This window comes from Crotalus tigris, unplaced genomic scaffold (assembly GCF_016545835.1).
Source record: "Crotalus tigris isolate CLP2741 ecotype Arizona unplaced genomic scaffold, ASM1654583v1 scf7180000017611.44802233496:7321179, whole genome shotgun sequence".
Lineage (NCBI taxonomy): Eukaryota > Metazoa > Chordata > Lepidosauria > Squamata > Viperidae > Crotalus > Crotalus tigris.
This window is the reverse complement of record NW_024096511.1, coordinates 3,503,471-3,522,215: the sequence shown is the minus strand read 5'-3', so window position 1 is coordinate 3,522,215 and position 18,745 is coordinate 3,503,471.

The following is an 18,745-nucleotide window of genomic DNA, read 5'->3' as shown; positions in this document are numbered from 1 at the left end:
CTCCATTATTTAAATGCAGTCACTTTCCCTGTAGGATGTGCATTTTAAGATCCTCTCTGCTATCTATGTTTCAGATCTATATTAAAAATTCTCCAGTGTGCTAGATTCACTCTTGAGACTCACTGACCTATATGTGTTGAAGTGGAATGTGCTAATAATGACAGTGACATGGCAACTTGTTTGAAGAGAACCACTGCCCTCTATTTATAAAATTCCAGAAAGAACCCTATCTGCTGTTTGTAGCTGTTCTATTCTAACTAGCTGACTGCTTTGTATTTTTCGCTTTTTGCCTGCAACCTTTTTGAAATTGTGAATTCATCAATCTTTTAAGCTAGGCTAAACATGGAAAGCATCCTTGACTTTTTGAAATGATTCCTTGGTTATTTTTGTCACGTGCCTACAAAAATTGCAGTGCTTAATTTTATCTCTGGGAGACTCAGTGGGTGATAATGTTGACTTGTTCTTTATATCTGTCAGATGCTAAAATCGCCTCTTTGAGAATAAGCATGTCAATGTGACACTGCTGGAAAATGTACCTGCCTTTCCTTTTCCTAGGAATCCAACAGTCAATTTATAAACCAAATCAAATTTATTCGAAGCTAGAGTGTTTTGAAATGGAAACTTTGTTCCATCTGAGAGCTCCAATTCCATGGATGTTTGGCACCTACAACAACATGCCATGGAGCTCGTGATGAGTCACTCACAAGTCACTCTCTTCTACCTCATATTATTTTCCAGATGGTGTTTCTATTGCTCTGGTGCCTCTTCAGAGCTTGCAGTCTTTTTGCTCATCTATGAGGTGGGAAGCTCTTCCCTTCTGACTGAACTGCTTCTAGCAGCCAGAAGCATTTGCATTGACAGCCGTGGAACAGGGCCAAGCTGGTAAGCTGTGCAAAGCAGGGAGGAGAAAGGGAAAAACTGTAACTGGAGCAAGATTTGGAAGCCCACAAATGGGGCCTTGCGTCAGGTTGGAAAATGCAGCTACAATTCCCCTTGGTTGATGGTTCCCTATGCACGAGTGAATTCTTTTTTTTTTAATTGAAAAGTTTTATATAAGTTTTTAAATATAATATCCTCCCATCCCACCCCCACCCCAATCCTCCCCCCCTCACTTCCCAGAGCTGATTACAAATAAACAAACAAATTCTAACTAAACTTATCCAACTATACAAATAATAAAATCCCTAAAATACTTTAACTCTAATACAAAAAAAAATTCCAAACAAAAACATAAATAACAATATAAATAATTTTGACTTTAAACTTTAAATTATTCAAAAACTAAATGATACTTTCTAATCCCATATTTGTTCTGTACAAAATTTATCCAACTTCTCCACACCGAGATGTATCTTTCTTGTGAATGATCCTTCAAATAAACAGAAATTTTAGCCATTTCTGCTAAATTAGAAACTTTAAGCAACCAATCTTCTATAGTAGGCAAGGAGTCTGCACGAGTGAATTCTTAAGGGCAGCCTCCCTGAACCTGGGCATCTCTAGATTTGTCAGTTTCCCAGTTCTCAGCTTCCTTGAAATGACAAGAAACCATACCAATGAATTGGAGTATCAATTGCAGAAACAGTTTCTGGAGTTGGAAAAATGGGTCTTGGGGGCCAGACATCCTAACACTTATCCTAAATCAGGGGTTCTCAACCTTGGCAACTTTAAGACAGCCAGCAAAGAATTCTGGGAGTTGAAGTCCACAAGTCTTAAAGTTGCCAAGGTTGAGAACCCCTGTCCTAAATCCTAGTGTTGCTAATGGGAATCTTCTTTTGAACCTTCATGGTGACTGAGACCTGGGAGGGAATGCTACACTGCACCTGGAATACAGGTAGTCCTTGACTCACAACAGTTCATTTAGTGACCGTTTAAAGTTACAACGGCACTGGAAAAAAAGTGACTGATGACTGTTTTTCACACTTATGACTGTTGCGGCATCCCAGGATCATGTGATCAAAATTCAGAGGCTTGGCAACTGACTCATATTTAAGATGGCTGCAGTGTCCTGGGGACATGTACTCCCCTTTTGCGATCTTCTGACAAGCAAAGTCAATGGGGAAACTAGTTTCATTTAACAACCATGTTACTAACTTAACAACTGTGGTGATTCACTTAACGACTGTGGCAAGAAAGATCGTAAAATGGGGCAAAATTCACTTAACAATTGTTTTGCTTAGCCACGGATAGTTTGGGTTCACTTGTGATCATAAGCTGAGGATTACCTGTACTCACTTCAGAGAAATTCACATGGTGTCAGCTTTGTTCTATAGTTGGAGAAGGGGAAATTGTTTTTATGACCAAAATAGCTTTTATGACCAAATAGTTCAAAATAGCTTTTGCTTTTATTTTGTCACTGAGTTTATAAATGCATTTTATTGTGGGTGTTTTTTTTTTTAAAAAAAAAACACATGTCTCCTTGTTTCCTTGAAATCTCTGCGCAAAAAAGGAGAATGCAAATACATTTACTAAATGAATTACTTAACTACTCCATTTTTGTGGTATATTAGCTACAGCAACCATATGTGGAGTGTGAAAGGATACAAAGACAAGGGCTATAATTTAAAAGTGGAGAAAAAGTATTTATGGAATATAGAATTTGCATTGCTCTTTAAATTAAAAATGAAGAACATGTCTAAGAAATAACTCATAGCAAGAACAAAAATCCTATGGGACATTATTATCTTCACGTTTAGGAAGATTCAAAGTTATCTCTGAAAAATGACTTGGTTCAAAATGCTCATTAATCAAGGCATTTGCAAGCCTGAGTTTAAAAAACAAAACAAAAACAGCTACCTTCAGATAAGGTTTTTTCCGGACACAATTCAAAAGTGGTTTGCTACTGTCTTTTTTTCTAGGATTTTTCTCCCATAATTTTCTGTCCAGCCTATGGTCCAGAGATTTGCTGGTGATCGTCTATTGTTTATTAACATGTTCTGCTCTGCTGAGGTTTTTGGAGATAGATGATCAGCCAAGGTAGATGAAGTGCTCCCACATGGCTGGGCCAGGTCACTTTTAGGATAGCCAGCAGACAAGGCTTTGTACACTACAATATGTGGTTTTGTGTTGTGTTTTTGAATGCTGCTGATTTGGAGACAGGAGTAGGAATAGAACCAAGCCCATCAAGATGCTGAAAGGAAAGGATTATGTGTGCCAGTAAAAAAAAAAAATCTGCATTTCTGAACTTTCTGCCTTCTTGAGTGGGAGAAAAGGAAAGTATTTTTGTCTGATAGGAAGCAGACTGAAGGCAAACACCTAAGAATAGCTGTCTTCTGATGGGGAAAACTGAACAAAGACAAGCAAAGAAGCAAAGAAGGATTCTATTTTCACTCTAAATGTTCTTAGTGATAAGTAGGATAAAAGGGCCCCACTGAATGGGATCACTGAAGAATATGTACACTTAAAGTATTTATAAGGTTTATAATTCAGTTCAAGGTATTATACAATATATTCCCTTTGTCAAGTTGCTAGCCATCAAAAAACTTATTAAGTAAGCTAGGCTGAGAGAGGGTGATTGGCCCCAAATCATGCTCCATTCCCAGGCCAACTTTGAACCACTAGCAATGGCAATAGCAATAGAATTTAGACTTATATACCACATCACGGTGCTTTACAGCCCCTTCTAAGCAGTTTACAGAGTCAGCATATTGCCCCCAACAATCTGGGTCCTCATTTTACCCACCTCAGAAGGATAGAAGGCTGAGTCAACCTTCAGGCATAGAGGATTAAACTGCTGGCAGCTGGCAAAATTAGCCTGCAATACTGCATTCCAATCACTACGCCACCACTAGCTAATGATACTAATATCAAACTTTTTATTGTGGTTTCACAAATACATTTACCAATAGATGATAATATTGGTAGGTAAGGGTTGGCACTCTCTTGATTTTGGGGGTATTGTTCACTGCTTGAGAGTTAGGCAATGAACAATATCCCAATTAAGGAACTATCAAGAACCCTCCCACCAACACTGACACGGCAAGCCACTAGTATATAAAATGAGAACACAACCCATTCCCTTCTAGTCCTGATGATGTTACCCATTCGGGTATTGAAATATTTGCAAGAAAACAACCCATGTTCAGAGAACACCAAAGACCGATTATTATATTTCCACTTCTTTGACCTCACTCCTTCCCAAGCTAGCTGCTAGCTAACAGATTTAAGAAATTAATCTCACAAATGTGGTACATTTCACATTAGGAAAAGTATTTTGTGAAATTGTTCCTCCTTATTTCTTTGGCATGGCAGAGCTGTGTAGTGCTGATGGTTTTATTGAAGGTTTGGTAGGGAGAAATTCAGTAGCACTATGTACCTCTTTTCCTTGTGTGCGTAGTACATAGAACTTTGTATGATTTTATTTTTTATGCTTTATCTTTTTCAAAAAGTGACCATAAAATAATATATTAATACAGTGCTGCAACAAGCTCAACACATGTTACTCTTTTCTTACAGTATAACTTTAAGTTGGCTTCATGATAATTACAGAAGCTCTAGGCTAACAGCCACATGATGAATCTTTTTGTGACTTTTGATTTTTAATTCATGCTTAAATGCTTGCATGGAAAGCCAACATTTTTCTTCTTTAAGTTTTCCACATGCAGAGCTTTTGAACTGTCAACCGAGAAAGTAAAACTCGGTGTAGTGATTAATCTCTTGTTTGTAGAACACACAAAAGTCACCTGCTAAAGGAGCAGCTGTAGTGCTGTGACCAAGGTTGATATGAGCTTGTCATTAACTGTGTTTTGGAGAATAAATTGTCTGCCCAGATCAGTTATAAACCTTGATCTTTTTCTTGTGTTCTAGAACTAGTTCAGTCATCTACTGTTTTTGTGAAGGAGAAAGTGTAAGAATAATAAGAAAAATAATGCTGCACAGTTTAATTTGGAATCTAACTTTAATCTGGAATCTAACCTCAACATTAAGAAGTAGTTTATATCAGTGGGTCTCAACCTTTTTCACTGCATGGACTGGTGGTGGTGTGTGGCAGCGGGGAGGGGGGAGGAGATGGGTTTGCACATTCAATCTAATCTTGCGCATGCAGAAATGAAAGTTTGTGTGCTTGCCTGCTGCTTGCTTGGCCCAGTTCCCCATGGGCTGCAGCCAGGTGGTGGTCCACAGCTTGGGAGTTGGGAAGCCCTGGCTTGTACCATATAGATTCTAACCATAGGATATTTTACTGCAGACAGATACTTAATAGAATGTCTTCTATGGGCTAGCTCAGAAATTCACCACCTGATGGTCATGAAGAAAGATGCAGATATTTCACTGCCTGTCTCATACACATGTTTGTTTCCAGCCTAGTAAGTTGTATGAAACCAAACAATGTAGTTTATTAATTATGATTTGTGACTGACTGTCTTGATAAAACCCACTAAAGGGATTTACTAAAGGGCAATCCATTGATTCTTAATTCAAATTACATTAATCATTAATCAGTTTTCCACACTGAATTAAATTTCCCAGATGACTCGGCTGTTCTTCACATTAGCTCATGCATTTGAAAGTATATTGGAAAGAAAGACTTACAGCAATATTAAAATCACATGTGCTATCTCATTTTAAGTTGTATTAGAAATACTTTAAGTAATAAAAAAACTACCTTGCAAATTATTTTGAAAGCATAGCTTTGGAACATAAGGAAGATCAAGAAAACATTTTTCCAAACATCCAAATAGCTTAGTTTTCCAGACTTCAGCAGCTGCTTTGGAAACCAATTCAGGCAGTTGCTGCCTGCATTTGTGTGCACAGCTCCAAAGATGTAAAATTTAGCCTGGTGGGGATTTCAGGTAGAAAAAAAAAAATCAAGGCAATCCACATTCCATCCCAAGCATCAATAGGCAGCAATGTGTGAAGGTGTAATCTGTTATTCATGCTTCAGAAATCTGCATGACAAAAATGTGTCTTTGGAAAATCCATACAAAAAGTTGGTGTATTGTATCTAATAGACCCTCTCCTCCTATAACATAAGTTAGAAGTAGCTACGTCTTCAAAAAGAGTCTATTAAGGATAGCTGATTTTTTTTTAAAAAAACACGCATTTAGGGCAAGTTGCTTACAAGGCTTTATGTATCAGGGAGATGTATGAATTAAACCAGACTTTCTATTGTTAACTTTAGTTTTATTGAGGCACAAATGTTAGCAAAAGAAGGGAATAATACATGAAATTTGCAGCATGGAAATTATGTAATTTACTTACTCACATATCATAGCTGCACATGAAACATTTGGCAAAGATAGAAATTACCAGAAAATAACCAAAAATGGTTAATAAAATGGCCCTTAAAAGACAAAAAATATTAAGACATAAATGTTCACTATTGGGACATGCAACTCCTTGTACAACATTCATTCTAATATATTTATATAGAAATATAGAAATTCTAATGAAAGGGACACAGTGGCTTGGTAGTTGAGATGCTGAGTCTTAGACTATTATAGGTCTATAGCAGGGGTAGGCAACCTTGGCTCTTTTATGACTTGTGGACTTCAACTCCCAGAATTCCTGAGCCAGCCATGCTGAGAGGAAAGGGAGAGGTTTCCATACTGAGCCATGCTGGCTCAGGAATTCTGGGAGTTGAAGTCCATGAGTCATAAAAGAGCCAAGATTGCCTACCCCTGGTCTATAGCTCAGCACTTTGAGACCCGAGTGTGACAAGATGGAATGAGCTCCTGTCACTTGTTCCAGCTCCTGCCAACCTAGCAGTTTGAAAGCATGTAAATGCAAGTAGATGAATAGGTACCACATATAAGCATGTGGGGGAAGGTAACAGTTGTCCGCCGTATGCTTTGTGCTGCAGTGTGATGTCTCTGAAAATGCTGATTCTTAGGCTTAAGAAATGGAGATGAGGACTGCCCCTGAAAGTTGGTCACAACTAGCAGAGTAAAAGCCAAGGGATACCGTTACCTTTTAAAATAGAAATTCTAATAGAATGTTGGTTATAGGTAGCAGAATGAATATCTCATAAAGTAAGTAGGAGAACAATTCAGTGCTTGTTTTCTGCCTCAAGGAATTAAGCATACATTTTTTGTATTTCTCTGCCATTTTTATTTTGTAGATCAAATCTGAACTATTGTTCTGAGAAATAGTTATAAAGAGTGAGTAACACCCTTCTGGGTTCCTGACCTTTCTTATTGCTCCCCTTCACAGGATGGCATGCACTTATTTGGAATTCCAGTGTTAGGAACAAATGCCACCTTTAAAAAGAAGTAAATGTCATGGCTTAGAAGTTTGTTTAATTCTTTCCTCTCAGCATTTGGCGCCTGTTTTCTTTTCTCTGCTCAGAATTTAAGTGTGATTTGCCTGTGACTAACCAGATAATAAGTTAGACTTATATATGGGGACCTGTTCTGTCTCTGCTCTTATTCATATTCTAAAGGCATCTGCAGGGAAAGATTTTAAAAAATTATCACAGTCTAGAGTAACTTTATTTTATCATAGACCAGTGTTTCTCAGCCTTGACAATTTTAAGGCATGTGGACTTCAACTCCCAGAATTCCACAGCCAGCACTACTGGTTGTGGAATTCTGGGAGTTGAAGTCCACATGCCTTAAAATTGTCAAGGTTGAGAAACACTGCCATAGACAGATAACATCTTAATGTTAAAGCTTGCATTCTCATGAATGTTAATAGGCTCAGAGCATACAGTGCCAATACACTGCCAAGAAAAAGAATGATCATTTGAATGTTAATAAATAGTCATGGTTTAATTACACTGGAGAGTTTTGATTTGCCTGTCAACTGAGAACCTTTTTTCCAGAATCTATCGATGCTGGGATACTTCCTGAATTGCACTGAGTTACTATAGTGTGGGCCAGCTTTTCGTTTATCTTTGGCCATCTAGAAGTGTTTTCATAAGCTAACATATCCAGGTAAAATCTAGTTGGGCATTATGAGAATTATAGTCTAGTACTTCTGGATTCACTAGGTTGGGAACAGAACTATTGTGAATTGACCGATCATGTTACAATAGAAAACAAATATTTGAGAAATGTTTCTACTGTTATAATGTTGGCCCTGGAAAGCATATTGTACTGCTTTAGAGCACTGTTTTGAGTGTTTGTTTTGTAGATAATTTTTTGAGATTCTATTTTTATTAAATGTTGTTTCTGCCTTTTCATTTAGGTGTAAATGGTGATATGCTTTCCTTTTTTTTCACCTCATATTTACAACCTGTCAGATAGGTTGGCCTGAGAGAAAGTGAACTTCCCTGGCTAAGATGGGTTTAGAAGCTGGGTTGCTTGTTCCTAGTCAATTTCTTAATCATTTGAATGGAAGCTAGGAAACGATGAAAAGAAATCCCAGGCAATGTGATTCTAATGATGAATTAAACATAGACTGATTCCTCAGGCATAGAACTATATTGTTATTGATAAATCCATTCTTGGTCCAAGCCATCACTGGATTTGTATTTCACCAACAAACAAACAAACAAACAAACAAACAAACAGTCTGTAGTTGCATGTGAAGATGCAACTACAGGGATCAATTAGCAAAGATAAACCTCAAGGATCAATTAGCAAGAAACTCAGTAATTGTTTTCAACAACATATTAAAAATATTTGATAATTAGTGCAGGTGCTGCTGTTTTTTTTTTACCCCAGTGGATTAACTGAGCCATAATCTGCAACTTAGAATCTGACAATATGCTCATTTAAAAAACAGTATGGTTTAGCTTGGAGTTCACCTTAAATAGGGCTAGTACATAGATCTGGGCTATCAAAACCGAAGCGACCATTAGATGGCAATCAAGAAATTCAGAAAATTCTAACTCTTTGCTGCCATCTTGTGGTCGTTCAAATGTATGAAGCCTGGATTAATTGAATACAAACAATAGCAGCAACAAAGTGATAAAGAAACAAAGAAATAAAACAAAAGGGGAAAATATACAGGGCATGTATTCAGAGAGACACAGACACATACACATACACATGCATGTGTGGACATACATATAAGCACTTCAATAAATGGCAAGAATGCTCAATAATTTGGACAATATCTGTGTCTTTCCAGTGCTGAAGAATAACCTTTATTAGAGAACATTTGGGCTGCAAGAATGCACTTACTTTGTCCAGATATCCATTTCCGTGCAATAGAAATGCTATTCAAAGAATATGGACATTGAGAATAATAAATCTTGTCTAAAAGTAGAGCCAATGGATGTAATGGCTTGCTTGGCCACTGACTACAAGGTTTCTTATGTCACCTGTTGGAAAAGAGGGTTGTTTTTTTTTTTTTTTTGTATCAACAGAATGTCCGAAAGTCAGGAATGGAGTTGACATTCAGGAATATTCCCCTTTAGTGTCTCAAAATAGGTTGGTTTGTTGTATTAATTTCATTCCCCGGGAAACTATTATAAATTCCAGTGAGAGTTTCATAGTTTTAAAATTCCACACATTGTTAAGTCTGGGTTTTTTATTGTCTCTGTTTAATAAAAAATAAAGTAACTTCTAATATGTTCCTGTAACAATAAATAGAGGATGGAATAAATTATGTACATGAGCCCTGTTAGATGATATTGAGTGTTTGCAAGAGAAATTGGGTTAAGGTTAAGGTTGGGGAGAAATCTTTGTAAGAGAAATTAGCAGAAACCAAACAAATCTATGGGTCCTGTGGAGTAGTGGTTAAAGCACTGGATGAGAAACCAGGAGACTCAGTTCCTTTATGCTAGGTGACTTCTGAGTCGAGGGCAGTCATTCTCTCTTACTCCAACCCAGGATATAAATATAATAAATAAACAAACATAGGATCTGGAATTTTTATCCTTCTTCAGTTCCTGAAAAGAGACTTCAAAATGTCTTTTTGCTACAATTGTTCCTTTTAAATCTGCAGTCATCTGCAATCATTATCTGGAGTGACTAATGATTACTAGGAATGGCCCAAGCTTTCTCCTGGGAGTGTTTTTACTAATCTTCAAATGGGCCAAAATTTTATTTTAAACATAGAAGAAGCCTGAGGACGTTTTGGCCTTAACATTAAGTCAGTCTAGGACTGCCGTGTGTGGCTTGCAAAAATCCAGATTATCACTTAGATGACAGCACCAAATACATTTTCTGCATCTCTTTGTTGCCTCCGCTTGATCTTCTGGAAATCTGGAGACTGCACGGCTTAGTAAAGTGGTTATTTATTTATGTATTTACTAGCTGTACCCAGCCACGCGTTGCTGTGGCTCAAGAAACAAAAGAGAAAGCGCACGTTTGTAATATGTTTAATTTCACAATGCTTGTGGGTATACAATATTTTTTGTTATTCCATTGTGTGTGCAGATATAGAGATTACGTCCAACAGATGGCGCTGTTTTTCAAAAAAGCATGTTTTACCTGTTTTTCAAAAAAGCATGTTTTTACCTGTCACAGGTGTGACATCTATATAATATAGGTATATAGAAACACGTGCATATTTGAATGCAACATTGTGTCAAAATTTCAAAGCAATCGGTGAAGAACTTTCGGAGATTTAAGATTTTGAACAAACAAACATTTACATTTTTATTAATATAGATTTCTGTTCCACCTTTATTTTTATAAATAAGAATAAGGCAGCAAACATAAAATGCTGTGAAGTGGGTTGGGTTGAGAGAGGATGACTGATCCAAAGTCACCCAGTGTGCTTTCATGCCTAAATTGGGACTAGAACACAAAGTTTTCTGGTTTCTAAGCCCGGACTTTAATCTTGTGTCTGAAAAACAGACATGGTTCCACTACTATTAAACCATGACCTGCTGAAGGAACATAAGTCACTCATATCCAATTACACTGATGGGGGTCTTGTAGACAAGGATGTAAGAAAGAGCTCTCAATTAAATGCAAGAATGAAGGTTATGGCAACTTAACATTTACTTTTTCACCTGAAATTTAATGTGATCTCTCCTTGCCCCCAAATTTCTCATTAGATTACTTGCTTCAAGGGTGCCACACCATGGAGCCATTGAAAGGAAGCTTTTATGTTTCCTTGCTTGATTGCTGCCAATTGTTATCACTCAAAAATCAATATTTGAATCATCAGCAGCAGCTGTCTTGCAAACAAGCTTTTTGTATGAGTGGCCAGTTAGGCTTTTTGTTTTGAAGCTTGAGCAGCCAAATATGATGGCTTCCAGCAAGGCAGAAGAGATTTCTCCCACCATGGCAGGACAAATGGCTCTGCTGGCTTCAATGTCCAAGAATTTAGCTTTATAGCCAAGCTATATTCTATCAGAAATCTAATGTAGCTTAGATTTCTAAAATTAGGTTTTAAAATTATACAAGTTGTAGCACATGTTGCAAAGTAAATGTGCTTTTCTATTATTTTAATCATCCAGGATAGTATTTCTCTCAGTCCAGCCCCCCTACAGGGTTGGTGCTGAAGAGAAAATTGGAGGAGGGAACATGATGTACGCTGCCTTGAGTTTTACAGCTCAAGGAAGGATTTAAAAGTAAATTAAATCCTAAACCTTTCAGACCTTTAACTTTTTTAATGAGGAATATTTGCAACGGCTTCCTTTTTAAAAAGTCAGCAGTGGCGGGAAGAAATTGAAATAATTAATGATGCCTGTTATTTTCCCTCCCATGAATGCACTGATTATAAATTTGAAAGGGATATGTGTATGCTGGTCATGAAGCTAGGTTTCATCAAAAACCTTACGAGTAAGGTTTTTGATGAAATTCCAGGCTACCCTGGAATTCAGTCTTGGTTGCAGTGAGTGCTGAAATCCATTTTCTCCCATCTATGATGAAGGAAGCACAGTGGGACCTTCCATGCCTTTTCACCTAAAAGTCTGTGTTCTTGGTGAACTTTCTTTCAGAGGTCTTCAAGGATTTTTTTTTCCCTCCAGAACTTTCACTGTGATGTCTGAGGAAATATCTGCCAACATCTCCTTTTGCTTTGCAATTTATCCTCACTTACCAACTGCTGTACTGAGTGACTGATCAAAGTTAAGACGATGCTGGAAAAGTAACTTTACTATAGGCCCTCACACTTACAACTGTTGCAGCATCCCACAATCATATAAACAAGATTTGGGCATTTTGCAACTGCCAGGCATTTACAATTACAACTGTCATAGCATCGGGGGTCACGTAATTTCTATTTGCATGCTTCTTACAAGCAGAGTCAATAGAGCAGCTGGTTATAAAATCAAAAGGCCTGGTCACACGATGTCTTGCTTAATGATCTTGTCTCTTAGCAACAGAGTCTCAATTGTGGCTGTTTAGCAATGGCTATCTGTAGTGAAATTGAATGGATTGAATGGACACAAAGCTCCTCTTGGGACTCTTAGGTTAGCTACAGATTGCTGTGGGAACAGTGTTATTTTACAACTCATGCCTTAAGAAACATGGCTATAAGATAGATAAGATAAGATAACCTTTCTTGTCATTTTTTTACTGTGGGCACAACGGCACACATCAAAAATGAAATTTAGTTGCCCGCTCTCAAAGTGAAACACATTTATGATACATACCTAAACATACTATGTATAACATATATATAGACCCACACCCCTACATATACATAACAAATAAATATTAAATACTGTCCATCTTGAATATATAACGGAAGAAGGAAGCTTGAGAGTTCACAAGGTTAATGCTATATGGAATGAAACTATGGCTGAATCTGGATGTTCTGCTTTGGCTACTGCGAAGCCTCCTCTCAGAAGGTAACAAGGAAAACAGGTCGTGAAGAGGATGTGTGGTGTCCCAGATAATCTTACAGACCCTGCTCAAGCAGCGCTTCTGTGCTATGTCCTGGATGGGAGGGAGGGAGCTGCCAATGATCTGTTTGGCCATCCTCACCACTCTCTGCACCGCCTTCCTGTCTGAAGCAGTGATGCTTCCAAACCAAAACATTCTAATTATTTCATTAGTCTATGTAGATCCTATTCCCAGTAGCCAGCTTTTGGCAGCCAACATTTGGAGTGAGGAGAGGAATTTTGGTCACATAATCATAAGTTATCAGCATTAGATTTTGGATATAGATGGCATGATTTTGTAGATACACTCTAATGCAGTGGTGTCAAACTCGCAACATCATGTGATGTATCATGATGTATTGTGACTTTTTTTGCCATTGCCGGCAATCGGGCGGGCGTGATTTCGCTATGATGCATCTGGCCCGCGGGCTGCCAGTTTGACACCCCTGCTCTAATGTGTTGTTTTGATATTCTTTTTTCCTGGTTGGGTCAAGAAAGGGTGGAAGAAAGCCCTGTAATGTTATGAGAAGCTGGGTTACTTGACAAATTAAGAGCACAAGGTAATAGAAAATACCATGTTTATTAGACCAGGGGTCCTCAGCCTTGGAAACTCTAAGCTTTGCTGGCTGAGGAATTCTGAGAGTTGAAGTCCACAAGTCTTAAAGTTGCCAAGGTTGAGGACCCCTGTTTTAGATTTTAAGTGGGTCCAGAACTGCTAAAGCAGTGGTTTTCAACATGTGGGTCGGGACCCCATTTGGGGTCGAATGACCATTTCACAGGGGTCGCCAAACAACATAGTCTGCCATTTTTTCCCCTTTTCCTTAGCTGTGCTACTCCCTTTTATTCTATTGGCTTTTGAAAGCCAATAGAATAGACTCTCTTGAATAGAGTCTAATTCTATTGGCTTTCAAAAGCAATAGGAATTGTCCAGGCTGTCTCTGCCCTGCTGAGCCCGCCAAAAGTCCCATTCTGCAAACGGTGCTTCACCAGTTGAGTAGTCCTCGACTTACGACCGGTTGAATAGTCCTCGACTTATGACTGGTTGGGGGTCGTGGCATTAAAAAGGTTGAGAACCACTGTGCTAAAGGAAGAATATATTTCAGAAAAATGAGGCAAGAGCTTCCATCTTGATCATACTGAAGTCTAAGCTTTTTGTTAATAAATCAAGGTCTTCTTTGATCGCTATGGAGTCAGTCAAGTAATTAGTTAATTACTCAACGTTCTGCTGTCTTGACATTCATTCGGCATGACTTTAAATTATGAGGAACCTTGTAGAACATTACATTATAAAGCAGAAGTGGACACTTGTTGTTACTGCAAGAAGTGTTGTGGACTGGTGATATCACCGGATGGAATAGGTTGATTTTTCAGGGGTAGGCAACCTTGGCTCTTTTATGATGCGTGCACTTCAACTCCCAGAACACCTGAGCCAGCCATGCTGAGGGAAAAGGGAGAGGTTTCCAAGCTGAGCCAAGGTTGCCTACTCCTGACCTAAAAGAATCAAAGCAAACTTTTGCCTTAAAATTGGATTAATTGCATAGTTTTCAGCCATAAATTTGGGAGAAAAAAATATACGCCGATAACACCATGAAAGATTTCCTGTAGAGTCTTGGGGAACAATGAGAGGGCACACAGCTGAGCTGAATGGACTGACAGCTAGGCTCCAGAAAGTGGCTTTCTTGATCTAGGTTGCAGAGGATTCTGGGGCTTGTTCTGCATCTCATCTTGAGACCAAGTAATGTTCTAGGTTTTATGATTTCCCAGAGCATATTCAACATACATTAGCCAAATATTATACTTGAAGTTCTGTTCATTGTCCATTTCTATTCTGTGTGCTTGCATAGTAAGCATTATTTATTATTATTATTTGTCTGCAAGTAATTCTTTGTGGCAGAAATTTCTCACTGCCTTTTCTCTGGAGTGCAGCATTAAAGATTATGGAAATCTGCACTTTGATGTCTTTCCCAGCAATATCCCATTTAATAAAACGAAGACTCCAAATCGATTGGAAAAGCAAACAAGTTTTAGAGGTTTTTGTATGAACAGAAAAAAGTGAAATTTTAATATATGGTTTTGATGATTAGAAAAGATAAGAGAAAGAAAAGATAAGAAAAAATAGATTATAAAAGAAAATGTAAATCATGCTGTAACCATGGACCAAGAGGTTAATTTACATCTATATTTATAACTGCAGTAGAGAAAATCAGAAGCTCCTTCTTTACATTTCCCCCCCTGCATTTATAGCTTTGACTTTTTCTTCTCTTTACGAGGACCCGGATTGTTGGGGGCAATATGCTGACTCTGTAAATCGTTTAGAGAGGGCTGTAAAGCACTGTGAAGCCGTATATAAGTCTAAGTGCTATTGCTATTGCTATCTAGAAGTCCTACAGGATCTTAGATCTGTTATTATCTACAACCTTCCATGGAATATCCCATGCTGACAGGGAGGATCTATTCTAACCTATACACAATGCAGATGTTTTCGTACACAATGCCCTTCAGTGTATGTCATGCCTGCCTGGATCTTACAATTTGTGACTAGGTCTCTGAGGTCTTCTGCACTGTCTACTTGGGCCTTGTCTACTATTGGCAGACCCCAGCTTCTATGGATCTGGTACTTAGTGCCTGTTCTTGTGCTGTTTTGGTCAATGCTATTTTTTAGCTCAGCCCTTTCTAGTCATCATAGGATTTTGCTCACACTCTTTCTGGCTGATGTACAGTCTGTACATTTTGAAGAGCTTCAGGGTCTTCACATTGACAGTCTATGTCCTCCTTTGACCAGCTCAATATACTGGCAGGGTATCGAATGGCAAGGCTTACATGTTGATGTCTTGTTCTTCCTATTGAACTGGTTCCTCAGGATCTGTATCCTTTGATGGTACCTGGCTGTTGCTGTCATATTCCTTTATTGCTTATTATTTATCTATGTCTGTCTGTCTGTCTGTCTATTTATCTATATCAGGGGTGTCAAACTCGCAATGTCATGTGACGTATTACGACGTATCGTGACTTTTTTTCCATTGCTGGCAATGGGGTGGGCACGGTTTCGCTATGGTGCATCCAGCCCGCGGGCTGGCAGTTTGACACCTCTGATCTATATCATCATCATTCATCTATCTATCTATCTATCTATCTATCTATCTATCTATCTATCTATCTATCTATCTATCTATCTATCTATCTATCTATCTATCTATCTATCTATCTATCTAGTAGAGACCACAGATATTTGTTTACAGAAAACCAAAATGCCAGGTAGATCTCAAAAATTAAGTTCACCAACACTTGTTTCTTACTATTTTGCTATAAAAGGTGTTTGTTGTTATACATTTTCACTGTAACACATAATTGTTGGGGTGGGGTTTCCTTCCTTTTTTCTGCAGGCTGGCAATTGGGACAATCTTTGAGCATGCTGCAGTTCATCTTGATCTCTGGTTAATTTGATTAGATGCCCTTGTCAACATCAACACTGCTGGCTTTTTGTAAAGCTTTAAAAACTTGGCTGTGTACCCGAGCCTGAGGCTCTGAGTGTGTTAAAGGCCCTAATTCTTGGCTTTACTGTAAATTGGTTATCTCAGCTGCTATATATATTTATTCTGAATATTTTTATTGTTTAAATGTTTTTAAATGTTTATTTAAAAAAAATAGAATTATAAACTGCCCAGACTCACTAGTTGAGAAGGGCAACTATAGAAATTAAATGAATAAATGAGTAAATAAAGAAAACATATTTCTATCTTTCTTCATTAACATCCCTAAGCATCACACTTTTACAAGGAAATTAATACTGCACAAATAGACTGATTTTGTGCTTCATGGGGTGCTCAGGCTGGACTGTAATGGTCAAGATGATGCCTGCAATCAAGCAAATAAAGCTCCATCTCTTTTTACATACTTCATATGTGGAATGAAAAGTAAAAAGAGTGGTTCAAAGTCCTTACAGTGTCAACAGGGGATATAAGTGCTAAACACATACATTGCACTTAAATCCTATAACAACCATGCATTCTAAGCAGCTAAGATGCCTTTCACATATACATTGTTATGGAGCTTTTAAGCAGCACTGGAGTTACTGTGTAGATTTGTGTGACTCCAACATACAGTAATTGATTCAGTAGAATTTCAGTTCTGTTCTTATCTTTGAATTGTCTTGTTCCCTGGCTCACACATCTGACAGAATATGTAATTTGCAAGTAAATGTCTGTCTTGGGAAGAAAGGGAATTGATTTTTTTTTTTTTGAAAATCAATTTTTGGCTGCTAAACAGACATAGTAGTTTTAAACACAAAACAAGGTCTGGATGAATTGTGCCTTAGAATCAAAGATAAAAAAAAATCTCTCAGGTTCTTTAAATAACTCTTCAGAAAAAAAATGAAAGTTGGAGAAGCGGATTATGTTGACGAAATGGGAAAGTATGAATCATGCTGGTGCTGTAATTCTTTCCTTGGTCATAATTAAATGGGGGTTTTGTTGGCTGTGGGCTCTTCTCAATAAAAAGAATTATTAATACAAGTAGACCTCAACTTAGAACCATTTGCTTAATGACTATTCAAAGTTACAATGGCACTGAAAAAAGTGACTTAAATTGGTCCTTGCACTTGCAACAGGTACAACATTGTGTAGTCACATGATCACAATTTGGACACTTGGCAACCTGCATGTATTTACAATATCCTGGGGTCCCACAATCACCATTTGTGGCCTTCTCAGCTACCTCCTGACAAGCAAAGTCAATGGGGGAAGCTGGATTCACTTAACAGCCATGTGATTCACTTAATGGCCAAACTGATTCAATTTAATGACTATGGCAAAAAAGTTGTAAAATCAAGTGCAACTCATTTAACGACTGCATTGATTAGCAATGGAAGTTCCAGTCCGAATTGTGGTCATAGGTTGAGGACTCCATGTATATAGGGTTTCAGCTGAGATTTTAATTGAGCAGTATCATCATTTAATGCAACTTTTTTGAAAAAGAGTTTGCTTAGATGCCCAATGTTCCTGGATTCCCTTGGAGGAAAGTATGGTTGTCAGTCAAAGAGGTCTACATTGGAATAAGAGATGTGTAGAACTGTGAGTTTAACATTACACTCAGGATCTTCCATTGAGTTAAACTGGGCACACTTTTTAGGAAATGGACTAAGATTTTAATTGTGGCTTTAATGGCATGCCCTAATAACAATTATGAATTAATGAAATGTGTACAAACACAAGCATTACTCCCTGAGTTCTAAGATGCAGCTTTAATTCAGAGAGTGTGACCCAGATGTAAAGAGCCTCATCCTATGTAAAATAACATGTAAAGAGCCACAGTGTCCTATGAGGGCTCACAACACGATCTTTCCATCAAGGATTCCTTAGCTAACTTTCTGAGGGATGCCACAGATTTCTGGAGCTTAAAATGAGATGCCAACAGTATAGACAATGGGCTGTTTCCATAGTGTTCAGAAACTGACTGTGAGCTCTCAAAAAGATGGATGAAAGCCAAGGAAAGCACAACAAAGTGAAAGAAAGCTGTGGAAAAATCAGTCAGGATGGCCTGAGCATGAGAAAGGTTAACACAATTTGCAGCAATGCCTCCTTCCCAGACCAAAGCAGAGGCCAGAATGAGGGAAGAGTGTTCCTGCTTCCTATAGAAACTACCATGTTTTCCCGAAAATAAGACTGGGTCTTATATTTATTTTTGGTCCAAAAGACCTGTTAGGGCTTATTTTCAGAGGATCTTATTTTTTCAGGAGGCAGTGACAGTGCGGGGGCCGAAGGCATCCAGCAGTAGCCACAGCCTGCCAGCCCTTTCGCTGGTGCACTCATGCTGTGAAGCCTGCGCAGCACAGGTGAATGGGAGTTGCCACCACGAGGTGAGGTGGGTGGCAGGGGGTGGAGCTGCCCCTTCTGCCCCACACCTGTGCTTGCCTGCGGCTGCATCTTACACAGCTTCCCAGGGCAGATGCTCTGGAGGTGGCAGCAGTGCCAGTGGAAAGCAGCGTGGACAGCCAAAGGACTGGGCGGTGCACACCTCCCCTGCTCTGTGCATCTTTGGCAGGTGTCTGGCAGGCAGAGGTAGGTGGTTGCCCATGTCCAGCGG